The sequence below is a fragment of the Pseudophryne corroboree genome, chromosome 7, assembly GCF_028390025.1.
Source record: "Pseudophryne corroboree isolate aPseCor3 chromosome 7, aPseCor3.hap2, whole genome shotgun sequence".
In the NCBI taxonomy this organism is placed as follows: domain Eukaryota; kingdom Metazoa; phylum Chordata; class Amphibia; order Anura; family Myobatrachidae; genus Pseudophryne; species Pseudophryne corroboree.
Genome location: NC_086450.1, coordinates 479,981,821 through 480,000,525, shown reverse-complemented (window position 1 = coordinate 480,000,525; position 18,705 = coordinate 479,981,821).

Below are 18,705 nucleotides of genomic sequence, written 5' to 3'. Positions count from 1 at the left end.
GCGGAGTTGGGCAGACTTAATCCGCCCTTCAAACGCGGCTGCCATTGGCCCAAGAAACCATAGTCATTCAGGCGTGAATTGACAACACGGTTAAAACAACGGAGGTAGGGTGCCAGGGGCTATTTCCTACCCATTTCTCCATCCCAGCATTCCGTCCTGGTGCTCAGGACTCACTGCATAAGATCTCCCCTGTCCTGAGCATCAGGATCGTAACACAGGGAACACTCTATGTCATTTGTGCTTATGTGCTGCTTACTAAGGAATTATACTTTCCATTAGCCATAATTATGCTTACAATAATTTACGGTAGCTTGTGGCTGACCGCCTGGCTCTGTGCCTACTACTGTGCCACCATCACCAACTTTAGATATGGGCTCTGTGTTTGGTTACAGATAATCAGCTCATCTTCCCTTCTGCTGCTTCTACTCACAGCTGGTGGGACAATCCTCATAAGTCTCCGGTGCATTTGGAATATCAAAATTGAAGCTACAGTGAAAGGTTCTGAGAATAGTACTCTAGGAACCTCTTTTATTAGTGGGACATTTAATGTGAATCCCTTGTATTTAGTAATAGCCACCTGTCTAGGCTGCTGTCTGTTCTTTATCCTCATATTCTACTCTATTATAATCACGGTTTCCTCTCTTATGAGACACGTGTGTAACATGAAGCAGAGTAATTCTGTATTTTCTCATCCTTAACTTCAATCCCACATGAATGCTATAAGAACAGTTACCCTGATCCTTGTAGTTTCCATAATCTTCTGTATATCTGAGATTGTGATGTCCACTTCTAAATACAGTATCGTCCCGGATGACAAACTGTTAACCAGCTGGGCCATAGTGATGTCCTATCCAGCCACAATGTCCATCATCGCTTTCCAGCCCAGCTCCAAGCTTAGGAAGGTCTTTGTGGAGAAGGTTTCTGCCAGAGAAACACAAAACAGCAAAAGGAAAGAACAGGTTTGTCTCTTGGTTCGCACACTTTTAAAAATAATTAATTTAATTTTTGCTTACTAAAATCTAACTTTTGTTTATTTTAAAATACTTTGTTGTGTGTAAAAAAATGAAAAATGAATTCAGAAAAATAATAAAGATGATAATTTAAAAAAAGAAATTACTACTCACTTATTTCACTTGATTCATTATTGATTTGTATATGTCTATGAATCTTAAATATTATTTTATCAGAGGAATTAGACTTCAGCTCAAGAGTATGTCAAATGTTCCTGAGATATCAATAATGTCTTTTTGGAGTACTACATCAGGAGCATCAGATAGTTATGTGTTTTTTTCTATATAGAACCATTATCAAATTTAGGTTATTGTATGGTCATTTAATGCAGGTGTTGTTAATATAGATTTTCTTTAGTATATGATAGTGGCCTCTGCCATGTCTGTTTATACAGGACACAAATACAATCGCTGGTAATGACCTCTGCCATGTCTATTTATGCAGACAAGATATTCCAAGAGTATATACTAGTATATCTATATTCTCTTTAAACTAAATCTGTTGACAGTTGTAATGAGCAGTAAATGCAGGAGTACTAAACACAAACCAATGTGGCTTAATAAAGAGGTCAAAGAAGCAATGGCTAAAAAATGGTGTGCTTTTAAAGCATTTTCATCTAATGGAGGGGAGGAGTTATTCCAGTTTTACAAGGAATGTAATAAAAGAAGCAAAAAAGTAATAAGAGCAGCTAAAATTGTAAACAAAAAGAAAATCGCTATAGAGAATAAAGCCAATCCTAAAAAGTAGTATAAATACATAAACAGTAAAAGGTTTAAAAAGGAGAACGTAGGCCCATTTTGAGATGAAATGGGAGCCTTGATAAACGATGACAAAATAAAAGCGAATATACTGAATAGCTATTTTTCATCAATATTCACCAGGGAGGATCAGACGGTGTTAGTAGTGCATAACAACAGTGAAGGAAATGATTCTTGGCTAGATGCTTGTTTAAGTTAGGAAGTAGTCCTGGAGAGACTAAGCAACATAAAGATTAATAAATCTCCAGGACCACATGGTTTTCACCGGAGTGTATTATAGAGCTTAAGGCACATCTTATACTTGATTTTCTATAGTTTAATTAAATCGGGTATGTTACCGAGGGATTGGTGTATAGCTGATGTAGTGCCGTTATTTAAAAAGGGATCTAAAAATCATCCTGGGAACTATAGACCAGTTAGGTTAACCTCTATAGTGGGTAAAATATTGGAAGGAATTTTGAGGGATAGCATAGAGGATTATCTGCGGAATGCTATGTGTATTAGCAAGAGTCAGCATGGGTTTGTGAGGGGCAGATCATGTCAAACTAACTTAATTAGGTTCTATGAGGAAATGAGTGATAATTTTGACAAGGGAAAAGCAGTGGATGTGGTCTATTTAGATTTTGCAAAAGCCTTCGATACAGTGCTTTACAGGAGACTGATCATCAAATTAAGGGAACTTGGCTTATGAAATACTATTTATACATGGATAGGTAATTGGCTGGATGACAGGGTACAACGAGTAGTAGTTTTGTTCTACAGCTAGGCACCAGTAGTCAGCGGAAAACTCAAGGGTCCGTTCTTGGCCCGCTACTGTTCAATATATTTATCAACGATCTAGGAATAGGCCTGGAAAGCACAGTGTCAATATTTTCAGATGATACTAAGCTATGCAAGTTCAGCTGTGTAATTCACATAGCGATGTGGAGTCTCTACAGAGTGACTTACATTTAACTTGAACCCTGGGTATCTAAAAGGGGAATTAGGTTCAATATTGAAAAATGCAAAATTATGCATTTTGGGATTAAAAACTAACTTGCATCCTATTGACTTAATGGAGAAAATATAGGGGTAACAGTAGTGGAAAAAGATTTTGGGGTGATCATAGATAATAGGCTCAATAACAGTACAGAGTCAAAATACAGCGAAGAAGGCAAGTAAAGTTCTTGCTTGCATAAAACAGGGTATTGAGACAAGGGACGAGGATATAATCCTGCCCCTGTACAAATCATAGGTACGTCCGCACGTGGAATATTGTGTTCAATTCTGGGCACCATATTATAAAAAGGATATTGAGGAACTCGAAAGAGTTCAAAGGCGAGCTACTAAACTAATTAAAGAGTTAGAGACACTGGAGAACGAGGAAAGGCTCACTAGGTTAAATATGTATACACTAGAACAGAGGCATCTAAGAGGAGATATTATTAATATCTTCAAATATGTAAAGGGTCATTTCAAGGAGTTAGCAGGGAATTTATTTATTAATAGAACTCTGTATAGGACACGTGGACAATCACTGAGTCTAGAGGAGAGAAAATTCCGTACACAACGTAGGAAAGGGTTCTTCACCGTAAGGGCAATAAGGATTTGGAACTCCCTGCCGGAGAAGGTAATAATGGCGGACTCTGTAAATGCATTTAAAAACAAATTGGACAGATTTCTAGCTAAAAAAAGGTATCCAAGGCTATACTATAGCATTTAATATATTGACATTAAGTAGAAAATTCATGCTGCAGTGCAAATATATCATATTGTGTAATTTCACCGGTCCCTTGCAGTTTTGGTCTATTTCGAAAATTCATGCTGCAGTGCATATATATTATATTGGGTAATGTCACCAATAATATTTACATCAGCAGTTATCATTTTATACTAGGATGACACTTTATTTCAACTTTCTGAATTGTTGGTAATCTGCTATCAGTGTTTATGCTAGGGAAGTTTTATTGCATCCTCTGTAACTGGGGGTGGGGTGTTAGTCTTTGATTGGAACTATTGGACACACATGGATAGAATCCATTCATAAGGAGAGGTGCTAGGCTGATCAGCCAGGCTGATCAGGATTGTATTATAAAGGTTGTTTAAAAGAGTTATGAAATATTATAAAAATTACTTTTTCACGATTTCAATAGGACGGAAACAGACAAACAACATTACAGCAAAGGAACAGACATACAACATACCTTAAAACCTCATGAAAACTCATCTGTCCGTTTGAACGTATGTACATATATTTCTCTCTCACATCCTCATTCAGTCTAAGAACAGTTGTTATATCATGATTTGCTTGCAACTTATGTATGTTTTTTGATGTAATGTTTTGCTTGTAATTGGCATTGCATGTGTGGGGAAGTTGCTCAGCGAAACATAGTTATTGCATGCTGTCTGGTGTTTACCTCCATTCATCATTTGGCCATTTGTGGTCAGGTGTACTATATCTTTACATTTAGTGAGGTGAAGTTGTGGTGTAAAGGACATAGTGTGATTCCTGATAAATAAAAAAAATAGCACACATGGAGCAACATCACCAAACAGGTAATTTCAACTGTAAACTTGTCTTTTATTTTGTACTGCCTGGACACGGCTACTAATAACAGTTACACAGACAAAATTCTTAAAGCTATGTGTGCAAATGCTAGAAGCTTAGGAGCCAAAATTCCAGAGCTAATTGCGATAATGACTAGGGATAACCTGGATATTGTGGTAATTACAGAGTCATGGTGCAATGAGAATCATGACTGGGACATAGCTATACCAGGATACAATTTATTTAGGGAGGATAGAATGGGAAGAATAGGAGGAAGGGTAGCAATGTATGTGGAAAAAAAGCATACTTTCTAATTTAATACATGAAAATGAAGACAAAACTGAGACCCTTTGGGTCACCATATAAACCGGGGAGAAGGACATTATTTGCATTGGGGTGATCTATAGACCACCAGGCCAGGGGCAAGATTTGGACAGGAACCTATTGTTTGACATCACTAAAATGGCTTTAAAGGGAGAAGTCATAATCATGGGAGACTTTAATTTACCTGATGTAAATTGGGAGGGGTCTTTTGCAAGTTCAGCTACAAGTGGCAAATTTCTACATTCCTTACAGGGAGCATCTCTCAAGCAATTGGTGAGGGAGCCCACTCGCAAAGACTCAATATTAGATTTAAGTCTTATAAATGGTGACAGGATATCACACATATATGTGGGTGTTCACCTGGGATCCAGTGATCATCAAGCAGTATGGTTTAGTATACAGACAGGATCCAACTCCTGTCAAACTAAAACAAAGCTGTTGGATTTTAGAAATGCTGACTTTGCAAAAATTAGGAGATGTTAAAGTGATTCATTGGCAGACTGGCAGAACTTGAAAGGAGTGCAAGAGAGGTGAGAAAAACTAAAAAGTGCAATATTAAGGGCAACAGACCACAAGAGTTAAGAAAAGCACCAGGAAAAGGAAACCAATGTGGATCACAAAAGAAGTACAGTATCAACTAGTGTGAAAGCAAAAAAGATGGCTTTTAGGAAATACAAACAGACTCAAAAAAATAACGACAAAGAGGTGTATCTTGACAGATGGAATGATGCTAAGAAAGTGATCAGATGTGCAAAGGCAGAAGCTGAGGAGAAAATGGCCCAGTCAGTAGATAAAGGGTGCAAAACTTTTTTAAGTATATAAGTGAAAAGAGAAAATCAAATGGAGGAATAATATGACTTAAGACAGAGAGTGAGCATTTGGTGGAGGGAGACAAGGCAATAGCAGATCACCTAAATAATTATTTTGCTCAGTATTTACTACAGAAGGAGAAGGGGCCACAGTTATGTTGCAAGGACATTCATAAAAATAAGGTAGATGAAAGTACATTTACAGAGGAGAAGGTCCTAATGGAACGTTCAAAACTAAAAGTGGATAAATCAATGGAGCCAGATGGGATGCATCCAAGGATACTAAAAGAGATAAAAGATGTGCTGGTGACACCTTTAACAGAATTATTTAACCAGTCACTAAATGCAGGTGCCATTCCAGAGGAGTGGAAAAGAACAAATGTAGTTCCACTGCACAAAAGTGGAAGCAAGTAAGATGCAAGTAACTACAGACCAGTAAGCCTTACATTAGTATAAGGGAAAGTAATGGAAAAACTATTAAAAGAAAGAGTTGTGGAATATCTTAAATCAAACAACAGACAGGATCCAAAACAGCATAGATTTACTGGTGGGAGATCATGCCAAACAAATCTTATGGACTTTTTTGACTCTGTGATGAAAATAATAGATCAAGGGGGAGCTGTAGATGTAGCATATGAAAACTTCAGTAAGGCAATTGACACTGTCCCACATCGCAGACTGCTAAATAAACTTAAAAGCATAGGGGTGGATTATAAAATAGTTAAATGGATAAGAACATGTTTGCGCGACAGGAAGCAGACAGTTGAAGTAAATGGAGTGCAATATATGGAGGGAAATGTTACCAGTGGAGTACCCCAGGGATCTGTACTTGGACCAGTTCTCTTTACTATCTTTGTTGGTGACAATGCAAATGGTATTGAATGGAAAGTATGCCTTTTTGCAGATGATACAAAGATATGCAACAGGGTAGACACACCGGGAAGGGTAAAACAAATGATTGGTGACCTAGGTAGGCTTGAGAAATGGCCAAGAACGTGGCAAATATAGTTTAATGCTAAAAAATGCAAAATTATCCACTTGTGTCTCAAAAACCCAAAGGCTAAATATCCTATCAAGGGTATTATAATGGAAACTACTGAGGAGTGATCGAAAACCAACACTAGACAAAAATACCACAATCTCTCGGTTGATCAAAGATCAGCATTAAAACAATTGAAAGATAACAAAAACATTACCATCTGCCCTGCAGATAAGGGCGGGACGGTGGTCATACAAGATTGGTGTCAATATGACCAAGAGGTCAGATGCCAATTAGCAGGTGACACTACATATGTCAGATTGAGAGGTAATCCTACCAGTACTATTAAAGATCTCATTGATGACACCATTGATATGGGTTTTCAAGAGGGGTGGATAGACAGTGATACTGTACATTTTTTAAAGTTGAATACCCGATAACTCCGATACTTTACACATTGCCTAAAATTCATAAACAGCTTGAAAATCCCCCCTGGTAGACCCATTATCTCTGCCAGAGGATCTCTCCTACAGCCCCTTGCTAGATAAGTGGATCAGTTTTTGCAGCCTCTGATAGTTAGTACCACCAGTTATATACGTGATACAACCGATTTTTTGGACAAGATCAGGGACTTTAAATTACCTGATTCAGATGTGTGGTTGGTAACCCTGGATGTTTAGTCACTCTATACTGTCATCCCACATCAAGAGGGAATTAATGCTATTAGACAACATTTATTGGAGGCAGGGCATATTAAGCCACCTATTGAATTTATAACTAGTCTGATATAATTGGTTCTTAAACACAATTATTTAATGTATGGTACAGAGTACTTTGCACAAATCAATGGCACAGCAATGGGCTCAAATCTGGCGCATGCTTATGCGAAATTATACATGGCTATATATGAGCGTAAATATATCTTCCAAAATTATGGGCATAAACTGTTAGTGTATAATAGAGTTATTGATGATATTTTATTACTCTGGTCTTTCACTGGGGATGAATTAACTGATATGATTGAGACACTTAATACACTCAATGAACCTATTAGATTCACATTTCATATGAATCTTAACTCAGCTGTGTTCTTGGATGTTACATTGTGGAGGAATGGATCAGGATTATATACTACAATATTCCGCAAAGAGACAGACAGAAATATGCTTCTACAAGCCACGAGCCAACATCCTCCAATGTTAAAAGAAAGTCTCCTCATTTCCCAGTGTTTAAGGGTGCTTCGAATAAACTCCTGTGATGAACTTGCTAGGGTGCAGATTGATGAAATGAAAGACAATTTTCTACAAAAGAGAGTACTCACCCACCATGTTGCAAAGATGTATCAACAAAGCCTATCACCGCTTCAGACATCCAATAGACAAAGCTGCTAAATCTACCTCTCACAATCAAATTGTGCATATTAGTACATATGATCACACTGCACATGTGACGAAGAGTACCTACAATCGACATTGGTCACTATTGGCTATGAACCCTAATCTAAAGCTATGTGGCACTAGACCACCGATGTGTGCATACCGGAGGGGCCCCAATTTGCGCCAGTTGCTTATGCGTCCAACCATGCAACTGTCACAATTGCCTTCACATTGGCTATGGTCGGGAAGGACAGGCTGCTTTAAATGCAAGGGTTGTACCACATGCAATTCGATGATCAGTGGCAAGGAGTTCCGTCATCCACACAGTGGTGCCAAAGTTCCTATTCAATATAATCTAACATGTACGAGCGCCTTTGTGATCTACTTTGTGACCTGCCCTTGTGGCCTTTAGTATATTGGTATGACGAAGAGACCATTTAGAGACAGAATGGCTAACCACAGATATTTAATAAGATTGGCTATTGATACCCATGAGACTGATAAGCCTGTGGCTAAACATTTTCTGCAATATAGTCACCAAGTCTCATCCCTGCGGTGTATGGTCATTGACCAAGTTCAGGAGCTACCAAGGGGTGGAGACTATTTTCTTTTATTAAAGAAGCTTGAATCACGGTGGATCTATAAACTGGATACCATTGTGCCACGTGGGTTTAATAAACATAATCCGCTGAATACTTTTATTCATTAAGATAGATACAGTATCTGCATTTCTGGATGTGGAATCATTGTCTGATTCCTGTTGATTGAAGAGAGAAGTACAATATAAAGTAGTTAGTTGGCTGCTATATTTTATGTATCTTCTTTCCTTATTTTATTCATTGTTTATATAAAAAAAATTGTACTAATATAATGTGCCCTAGTGGACACGTTCTCTTTGAGGTACAATTTGATACTATATTGATTTATGATTGGTCTATACAGGGCTCCTTTATATAGCTTGTTATAAAACTGATATGAACCTATTGTTGTATGCCTGTGGACATAGAGTGACATTCGACACTCTATGCTATATATTATCATTTATGGCATATACCTCATTAGTAATTATTTGTTGAGTAATTGACAATTAACACAGTTTTCAGAATGTAATGTAGACTTATGCGTCAACCATTGGTATATTGTGTGACTATAATCTGTAGATACTAATCTTATGGTCCTTTATGCTTTAATATACATTCCACTGCGTATGAGTAGTGATGGAATGTACTTAAGTATTGTTTGGCTTAGACTACTCAGCAGTAACTAGGATGATGAAACGCAAGCTCACTTGGCCGGTGGAACGCATATGATGTGTTTCCGGCATTGCTCTGAGTACAGCCTTGTCTTTAATGACTGCGGTGGTGGAACGCATAATAGACAGCAGGTGGAATGCAAATTATGCACTTCCGGAAGTACAGAGAGTGCGGCGGTCTCTACACTTTACTAAGAACACGGTGGCTTCTGCTACGATGTACAGCATTGATCGTGAACCTGTTGTGATCCTATATGTGGTTACTATATGAGCATTATGTTATGTGATATGCTGTATTTCTGTATCCTGTGTTTAGAGTCACTTCCGGTAATTAGGTAATTAAGGTAATTAAGTGAGTGTGTTGTGCTATATAAGGGGGCCCGTGAGGCTGTGTCAGTGTGCTCACATCTGACATGCTGGATTGATGTCTCTTAGGGCTATCTTGAGAAAGGCCCTTCGTGCCGAAACGTCGACATGTACAGTATCTGATGACTTGGATGTGCCATTAAAATGTTTAAAAAAATTGTGGATTGGTGAGTGCCCTCTGTTAAGACCTGATGGTTTTATATAATTTGGTATATGTAAATGCCATATTAGGCTTTCTTGAGGAGCACTCCACTGATGACAATTATACAGATTAGAGAGACACAAAACCTGAAATATATATATATATATATATATATATATAAATATTGAAAGTACAGCGCCACATGCGGTGGTAAAACCCCCCCACAAAATAATAGTCAGATTTTTGACTGTCAGATAGACTCCCTATTAGAGGGTGTCAGCCAGTCCCTAGAGTTTTTTAGAAATGGCAACTTGCTAAGGGTTTTTTGGATGTGTAAATGTATACTAGGGGTTCGGCGACCACTGGTGTGCTCTGTGGAAAATACTTAGAAGACAACCTAACTAGTTAAAAATATATATATATGGACTAGAGAGATGTTCCTATGCAGATTAAAAAATTGACATATTTATTTAGCATATATTTCAGCAGTTGCAATAAAAGGTATTATGTAATATAAGGGAACAGGTCGTTATGTCACTATACATAAGCAGTTTTCACTTAAAAAGAAAGAAGTTTGCTTAAAAAGATTATTACATAAAAAATAGTAAAGTGCATGCAGATGGTATGATATAATATATTAAAAAGAAGCATAACACATGAACGATATATGTGTGATCCTAATAGAGGCTTATCTTATTATGGAGGATCAATGCAAGGCTACCCAAAGCGTTTCGTCAATCTGATTTAATCAAGACCCCTTTATGAAATCAGATTGACGAAACGCGTTGGTTTGCTTTGCCTTGATCCTCCATAATAAGATAAGCCTCTATTTTTAAAGTTTTTTTATATTTTTTGGATATTGGATCACACATATAACATTCATGTGTTAAACTTCTTTTTAATATATTATATCATACCATCTGCATGCACTTTACTATTTTTTATGTAATAATCTTCTTAAGCAAACTTCCTTCTTTTTAAGTGAAAACTGCTTATGTATAGTGACATAACGACCTGTTCCCTTATATTACATATGGGGTAATTCTGAGTTGATCGCAGCAGCAAGCTTGTTAGCAATTGGGAAAAACCATGTGCACTGCAGGGGGGGCAGATATAACATTTGCAGAGAGAGTTAGATTTGGGTGGGTTATATTGTTTCTGTGCAGGGTAAATACTGGCTGCTTTATTTTTACACTGCAATTTAGATTTTTAGTTTAAACACACCCCACCCAAATCTAACTCTCTCTGCGCATGTTATATCTGTCCCCCCTGCGGTGCACATGGTTTTGCCCAACTGCTAAAATATTTGCTGCTGTGATCAACTCAGAATTAGGCCCATAATACCTTTTATTGCAACTGCTGAAATATATTCTAAATAAATATGTAATTTTTTTAATCTGCATAGGAAAATCTCTCTAGTCCATATACATATATATATTTTTTTAAACTATTTAGGTTGTCTTCTAAGTATTTCCCACACGGTACACCAGTGGTCGCCGAACCCCTAGTATATATATATATATATATATATATATATATATATATAGTAATACAGTATCAGGAGCACTCACCAGTCTTCACATGCCTTTATATTATTAATAGCATCAGGAAATCAGCATAGGGGTATCAACGTTTTGGTCCCATGTGGGGACCTTTGTCAAGATCACAAACCAGTGTGAATAGCCCACATTTATACCCATATAGCCCTCCCCTCCATTAAATAACAAGAAACACCTGTGTAATAATCCAAAGTGTACAAAAGACGCTGAGTACATCAGCATAAACATCACTTAACATGACAAACCAACATATATATGGGATCCGGTCTGAGGATCGACAGTGCCTAGGTCGAAAATGTTTAGGTCGACCACTATAGGTCGACAGTCACTAGGTCGACATGGATGGAAGGTCGACAGGGTTTCTAGGTCGACATGTGCTAGGTCGACAGGTCTAAATGTCGACATGAATCGCCCTAGAAACCCTGTCGACCTTCCATCCATGTCGACCTAATGACTGTCGACCTATAGTGGTCGACCTAAACATTGTCGACCTAGGTACTGTCGATAAAACGAACCACACCCTATATATATATACATACAAAACAAATATATAAAAACAAGTGTGTAAAACTCACAATAACATGCTTTAACAGCACAGCAGAGCGGCGTGCGTTCCACTGTGTCGTACTTTCGGTATTTGGAACGCATCTTCCGGTCACATGGATGTGGACAGAGGAACACAGACTTATGATTTAGTTTTTCTTGAGTTTTTTTTTATTGTTTTTCTCATTTTTCCTGTTTTTGTATTTTTTTATGATTTTTTTCTAATTTTTTCTATTCGGTGGCATAGACAGTCTGATAGATTATTAGTAGCAGCGTGGATTGTATGCCTTCTCCCTAGAGCTCTTGCACCTTTACTGTATGGAGAGTTTAATGTCTGCTGAGTTATTGTTCTCTGCTGAACACGAATTGCTTGCTTTGACTGAGGAAGAGGCAAATCGGGTTCTATCTGAGTTTGGTGATTTTGAACGTCTACCAGCTGAGAGTGCGCTTGACCTATACCAAAAACTACTTAATTTGCAAAAGAAGGAAGTGGACCTACTGCTGCATGGGCAGTTTCTTTCTGATTATTATCGTAAAAAACAACTGCCAAGATGCTTTTGTATAAAAAATATCCCCACAATTGGGAGAAGTAATCCAGCCTTTTGCAGCAGTTGCTGCACTGTCCTAAAAAAATGCTCCTTTGATCTTCTCCTACTTGTCATCTAGGAGGTTGGGTATGATCTTAAGAAAGAAAGAGCTGATATAGCTATATCACGTACCCAGACAACTGAGGTATTTCAAGCTGATACCTCACAGCAGTGGTTGAGTAAACTTAAGGAGCAGGTTAGGTTGATAAACATCATAAGGAACTGGTGACATTCAAGAGAGCAAAACTTATTAAGGTAGAGCGTGATTATAAAGTTCATCGTGTTTACAGATGGCTCACGGGGAGTGAAAATCCTTTCCCCTCTAGATTTAAAACCAATAGATACCATTATAACCAGTCTCAGTTTGACAGCTATTCCTCTTCAGAGAGGGAGTCTTCGGACTCTCAAATCAACTCTAAACCCCCATTGCCGAGAGCTAATACTAGATCTAAGAATAGTGATCTACCTTTAAATGCAGAAGGCCCCACCTCCGGTGGGGCAAATTCAAAAGAAAAAAAGAAGCAAGTAAAGACTCAGAAGAATCGGTAATAAACCTGTCATCACATACACTAACTGAATCAGAGATAAGCTTACTCTCAAAGGGGCTTAGTTTTATACCGACTCCTAGGTTTGATGAATTTCAATGGTCAATTGATAGATTTAAATTAGGTCGGAAACTGAGGCTTACAGAGAAGTTCCAGGGCACAGGGAGAAAGGATCGTGTAGCCACGCCCTTTAAGAAAAGAAGTGTTTATGATCCTCCCTCACAGAATTCTAGTATAAAAACATTCACTAGGCTTTTAGACTTTAATGTCCATAGTTCACTCAAGAAACAAAAGCATATGAGGTATAACTTGAAGCCCCTTGAGAAGCGTGCCCTTCGAGATCTTAGGGACAACAGCAGTGGTGGTGTTGGACACTAGGGACTACGATGAGGAGGCCCTTAGGCAATTAGCAGATATCAACACTTATAAATTGCTAAGTGGAGATCCGGTGGATACTTTCAAAAAATGATTATACACTGTCCTAGATATTGGATTGATGAATCGTTGGATTAATGAGGAGGTGTTGACTTTTCTCAAGACAGAGTTTCCCATTAGCCCTGTTCTGTATTTGTTGCCTAAGATCCACAAGACTTTGGATAAGCCTCCAGGCCGCCCAATAATATCGGCTCGTAACTCACTGTTTTCCTCTATTGCACAATATCTTGATAGTTCCTTACAGGTTTGTGTTTAGGATACCGTGAGTTATTTACAGTACATGGGTGACTTCTTGAGAGTGGTCAACACCTTACCTACATCACAGCACAGGATCTTGGTAACCATTGATGTTACCTCGCTGTATACGATTATACCTCATAATGAAGGTATAGCGGTTGTTAGACGGGCGTTGGCTAGTCTGCATACCGCTCCACCACCTATTGAGTTTTTGACTGAACTTTTAGAACTTACATTAACATGTAACTATTTTCAATTTGGAGGCCGATATTTTCTCCAGACTGCGGGGACAGCGATGGGTAGTAACATAGCGCCTGCTTATGCCAATCTGTATATGGATGCCTACGAAAACACGCACATCCTCCCGCTGTTTGGGGATAGTATCGGCTTCTATTGTCGTTTTATTGACAATGTTTTCTTTATTTGGTCAGGCAGTGAGACTGCCCTTTTGAATATGATTGATCATTTTAATAGTTTGGAATCGCCTGTGAGGTTTACTATGACACATAGCAGGGAGGAGATCAATTTCTTAGATGTGACTGTCTATGCAATGGAAGAAGGGGGGTATGGATACAGACTATATAGGAAGACTACAGACCGTAATAATAAGAATTTACTCACCGGTAATTCTATTTCTCGTAGTCCGTAGTGGATGCTGGGAACTCCGTAAGGACCATGGGGAATAGCGGGCTCCGAAGGAGGCTGGGCACTCTAGAAAGATCTTAGACTACCTGGTGTGCACTGGCTCCTCCCACTATGACCCTCCTCCAAGCCTCAGTTAGGACACCGTGCCCGGACGAGCGTACACAATAAGGAAGGATTTTGAATCCCGGGTAAGACTCATACCAGCCACACCAATCACACCGTATAACTCGTGATATGAAACCCAGTTAACAGTATGAAACAACTGAGCCTCTCAACAGATGGCTCAACAATAACCCGATTTAGTTAACAATAACTATGTACAAGTATTGCAGATAAACCGCACTTGGGATGGGCGCCCAGCATCCACTACGGACTACGAGAAATAGAATTACCGGTGAGTAAATTCTTATTTTCTCTGACGTCCTAGTGGAAGCTGGGAACTCCGTAAGGACCATGGGGATTATACCAAAGCTCCCAAACGGGCGGGAGAGTGCGGATGACTCTGCAACACCGAATGAGAGATCTCCAGGTCCTCCTCAGCCAGGGTATCAAATTTATATAATTTTGCAAACGTGTTTGCCCCTGACCAAGTAGCAGCTCGGCAAGTCGTAAAGCCGAGACCCCTCGGGCAGCCGCCCAAGATGAGCCCACCTTCCTTGTGGAATGGGCATTGACAGATTTTGGCTGTGGCAGGCCTGCCACAGAATGTGCAAGCTGAATTGTACTACAAATCCAACGAGCAATAATCTGCGTAGAAGCAGGAGCACCCAGCTTGTTGGGTGCATATAGGATAAACAGCGAGTCAGATATTCTGACTCCAGCCGTTCTGGAAACATATATTTTCAGGGCCCTGACCAAGTCTAACAACTTGGAGTCCTCCAAGTCCCTAGTAGCCGCAGGCACCACAATAGGCTGATTCAGGTGAAACGCTGACACCACCTTAGGGAGAACTGGGGTCGAGTCCTCAATTCTGCCCTATCCATATGGAAAATCAGATAAGGGCTTTTACATGATAAAGCCGCCAATTCTGATACTTACCTGGCCGAAGCCAAGGCCAATAACATGACCACCTTCCACGTGATATATTTCAGATCCACGGTTTTTAGTGGCTCAAACCAATGTGATTTTAAGAAACTCAACACCACGTTGAGATCCCAAGGTGCCACAGGAGGCACAAACGGGGGCTGAATATGCAGCACTCCTCTTATAAATGTCTGAACTTCAGGTACTGAAGCTAGTTCTTTTTGAAAGAAAATCGACAGAGCCGAGATCTGTACCTTAATGGAACCCCATTTAAGGCCCATAGTCACTCCTGCTTGCAGGAAATGCAGAAATCGACCTAGTTGAAATTCCTCTGTTGGGGCCCTTTCGGCCTCACACCATGCAACATATTTCCGCCATATGCGGTGATAATGATTTGCTGTAACCTCTTTCCTGGCTTTAGTAAGCGTAGGAATGACTTTCTCTGGAATGCCCTTTTCCTTCAGGATCCGGCGTTCAACCGCCATGCCGTCAAACGCAGCCGCGGTAAGTCTTGGAACAGACAGGGCCCCTGCTGCCGCAGGTCCTGTCTGAGTGGCAGAGGCCATGGGTCCTCTGATATAAATTCTTGAAGTTCTGGGTACCAAGCTCTTCTTGGCCATCCACGAGTATCGTTCTTACTCCTCGCCTTCTTATTATTCTCAGTACCTTTGGTACGAGAGGCAGAGGGGAGAACACATAAATTGACTGGTACACCCACGGTGTTACCAGAGCGTCCACAGCTATCGCCTGAGGGTCCCTTGACCTGGCGCAATATCTTTTATAGCTTTTTGTTGAGGCGGGACGCCATCATGTCCACCTGTGGCCTTTCCCAATGGTGTACAATCCTTTGGAAGACTTCTGGAGGAAGTTCCCATTCTCCCGGGTGGAGGTCGTGTCTGTTGAGAAGATCTGCTTCCCAGTTGTCCACTCCGGGAATGAACACTGCTGACAGTGCTAACACATGATTTTCCGCCTATCGGAGAATCCTTGTGGCTTCTGCCATCGCCATCCTGCTTCTTGTGCCGCCCTGTTGGTTTACATGGGCGACTGCCTTGATGTTGTCTGATTGGATCAGTACCGGCTGGTTTTGAAGCAGAGGCCTTGCCGGCCTCAGGGCATTGTAAATGGCCCTCAGGTCCAGAATATTTATGTGTAGGGAAATAACCTGACTTGACCAAAGTCCCTGGAAGTTTCTTCCCTGTGTGACTGCCCCCCAGCCTCAAAGGCTGGCATCCATGGTCACTAGGACCTAGTCCTGTATGCCGAACCTGCGGCCCTCTTGAAGATGGGCACTCTGCAGCCACCACAGTAGAGATACCCTGGTCCTTGGAGACAGGGTTATCAGCCTATGCATCGGAAGATGCGATCCGGACCACTTGTCCAACAGGTCCCTCTGAAAAGTTCTTGTATGGAACCTGCCTAATGGGATTGCTTCGTAGGAAGCTACCATTTTTCCCAGGACTCGCGTGCAATGATGCACCGCTACCTGTTTTGGCTTCAGGAGGTCTCTGACTAGAGATGACAACTCCTTGGCTTTCTCCTCCGGGAGAAACACTATTTCTGGTTTATGTCCAGAACCATCCCCAGGAATAGTAGACGTGTCATAGGAACCAGCTGTGACTTTGGACTGTTTAGAATCCAACCTTGCTGTTGTAGCACTTTCCAAAATAGTGCTACCCCGACTACCAACTGCTCCTTGGACCTCGCCCTTATAAAGAGATTGTCCAAGTAGGGGATAATTACAACTCCCTTTTTTCGAAGGAGTATCATCATTTCGGCCATTACCTTGATAAAACACCCTCGGTGCCATGTACAGTCCAAACGGCAGTGTCTGGACTTGGTAATGGTAATCCTGTACCACAAATCTGAGGTACTACTGGCGAGGATGGTAAATGGGGACATGCAGGTAAGCATCCTTGATGTCCCGGGATACCATGTAATCCCCCTCGTCCAGGCTTGCAATAACCGCCCTGAGCGATTCCATCTTGAACTTGAATTTTTTTATGTATGTGTTCAAGGATTTTAAATATAAAATGGGTCACACCGAACCATGCGGTTTCGGTACCCCAACCCGTGTGGAATAGTAACCCCGTCCTTGTTGAAGTAGGGGCACCTTGAGTATTACCTGCTGGGAATACCGCTTATTAATTGCCTCTAGCACAGCCTCCCTGCCTGAGGGAGTTGTCAGCAAGGCATATTTTAGGAAACGGCTGGGGGGAGACATCTCGAATTCCAGCTTGTACCCCTGAAATACTACTTGAAAGAAACAGGGATCCACCTGTGAGCGAGCCCACTAATTGCTGAAATTTTTGAGACGGCCCCCCACCGTACCTGGCTACACCTGTGGAGCACCCGCGTCATGGTGTGGACTCACAGGAGGCGGGGGAAGAATCTTGATTCTGGGAAAGGCTGACTGGTGCAGCTTTTTCCCTCTACCCTTGTCTCTGTACAGAAAGGAAGCGCCATTTGACCCGCTTGCTTTTCTGAAGCCGAAAGGACTGTACCTTTGTCTGTGAGGAAACCTGAGGTAAAATTATTTCTTCCCAGCAGTTGCTGTGGATACGAGGTCCCAGAGACCATCCCCAAATAATTCCTCACCCGTATAAGGCTCTCTATGCGCTTTTTAAGTCAGCATCACCTGTCCAGTGACAGGTCTCTAATACCCTCCTGACAGAATGGACATTACCTTCATTTTGGATGCCAGCCGGCAAAATATCCCTCTGTGCATCCCTCATATATAAGACGACGTCTTTAATATGTTCTCATATTAGCAAACTAGTATGCTTGACAGGGTCACCGACCACGCTGCAGCAGCACGATCTGCAGGTTTCAGTCTAGTACCTGAGTGTGTAAATACAGACTTCAGGATAGCCTCCTGCTTTTTATCAACAGGTACCTTCAAAGTGGCCGTTCCTAAAACGGCAGTGCCACCTTTTTTGACAACCGTGTGAGCGCCTTATCCACCCTAGGGGATATCTCCCAGCGTAACTTATCCTCCTGGCGGGAAAGGGTACGCCATCAGTAACTTTTTATTAATTACCAGTTTCTTAACGGGGGAACCCACGCTTTTCACACACTTCATTTATTCATCTGATGGGGGAACAAAACACTGCCTGTTTTTTCTCCCCAAACCTAACACCCATTTTTAAAGGTGCTTGGGTTAATGTCAGAAATGTATAACACATTTTTTATTGCCGGGATCAAGTCACGGATGTTCCTAGTGGATTGTGTATATGTCTCCACCTTGTCGACACTGGAGTCAGACTCCGTGTCGACATCTGTGTCTGCCATCTGAGAGAGCAGGCGTTTTTGAGCCCCTGATGGCCTTTGAGACGCCTGGGCAGGCGCGGGCTGAGAAGCCGGCTGTCCCACAGCTGTTACGTCATCCACCCTTTTATGTAAGGAGTTGACACTGTCGGTTAATACCTTTCACCTATCCATCCACTCTGGTGTCGGCCCCACAGGGGGCGACATCACATATATCGGCCTCTGTTCCGTCACCATATAAGCCTCCTCATTCAATATGTCGACACAGCCGTACCGACACACCGCAGACACACAGGGAATGCTCTAAACGAGAACAGGAC